We start from the raw sequence: 1,332 nt of genomic DNA, 5'->3' as shown, positions 1-1,332 counted from the left end.
CCATACGAACGGCGTTTGCATCGTTCCTGAGTGTTCTCCCATCTTCGTGCATTACAATGAATCTGGGTCTTTTTCGCATACAGGTGACGTATGCACACAAAGCAAAAACACGTATTTTCTGTTTTCTTTTCTTCTTTCTTCCTGCTCCTTGCCATCCTCTTCGCTCATTTCCGTAACACATTGCGACAATGTTGTACATGTGATTGGTCCATTTCCGGATGTTCTGCTTTCTTTGCATGGGTGTGTTCTACCTTATTGTCTTGCGCCGACTATGGGTAGTATTTTGTACACTTAACCTTTCCTGATATCTCTTCTCGTTCTCACTATATTCCACATTATCTCATTTTGACCCCATTTTTATGCTCCTATTTGACCCTTTCAATGCGCTTGTTGGCCAATATTTAAAAAAATACATGTTACTTGGTTTTCGATGTTCTCTATGTCTGTGCAATCTTATCATAATCGGCGTGTTACACCGGGATACCCTGCCTTGTAAGTAAGTATACAAAAATATTAAATTAAAAAGGAAACATACTGCATCGGCCGGGAATCGAACCCGGGCCGCCCGCGTGGCAGGCGAGCATTCTACCACTGAACCACCGATGCTATCTGTTTCATGTCTGCTGTTATTCTACTTGTGGGATGTAATTCTCCTTTCGTGATATCCACATCGAGTTATGATGGTAACCCCTTATTTATTCATTTATTTATACGGTAAAATCTGTCAACTTGGACATCTGCTCATTTTGGCATGTAAGAACTGTGTTCTTGTTTTCTTTCTTTTGTCCATTTTACTCTTTTGTTTCTTTTTCTTAGTCGTTACTTTCTTTCTTTTCTCTTATCATACTTTCGACCGTTGTTAGTTATGATTCAAGTCGGCCGTCGTCAGTAACACCAAAACTAACAATATAAGAGGAGCTGATAAGCGAAACTGGTGTTCCATATCAACTTGCACGGATACCACTTCAACATAACGGAACTTTAGTTATTATAGCAAAGGAATATTTACATCGTTTAGTTATAAAGAAAAGTAAATGATTGAATTAAAGAAAATGAAGAGGGGGGAATAAGTAACCTGGGAAATTAGGTAGGCAAAGAGGATGCTTCCTTTTTCTTCTATGAATAGAATAAAAAGTTAGATTAATTGTTAAATTTTTGTGTGTATCATATCACATAAGATTCATCAGTCTGCAATTCTTGCCATTAAAACTGCAATCAGTATATTTCAGCTTCAACCTGTCGCAACATTTTCTTTCAGGTAAAAACGTACAGTGGGCCACATAAATTCTTGAGGTAGAAAATCCGTGAGTTAAGGCAACCCAACTAACGCCT

At 38.2% G+C, this 1,332-nt stretch overlaps 1 non-coding gene across 1 annotated transcript; it reads right to left on the bottom strand.

Moving 5' to 3' along the window:
* Positions 1–535: 535 nt before the first annotated feature.
* On the bottom strand, positions 536–606 carry TRNAG-GCC (transfer RNA glycine (anticodon GCC)). The gene has a single exon. It is a non-coding gene; the product is annotated as a tRNA-Gly (tRNA).
* Between the last annotated feature and the right edge of the window lie 726 nt (positions 607–1,332).

Source organism: Thermobia domestica, chromosome 14 (assembly GCF_964235325.1).
Source record: "Thermobia domestica chromosome 14, izTheDome1.hap1.1, whole genome shotgun sequence".
In the NCBI taxonomy this organism is placed as follows: Eukaryota; Metazoa; Arthropoda; class Insecta; order Zygentoma; family Lepismatidae; genus Thermobia; species Thermobia domestica.
This window is presented reverse-complemented; position numbering and strand designations above follow the sequence as displayed.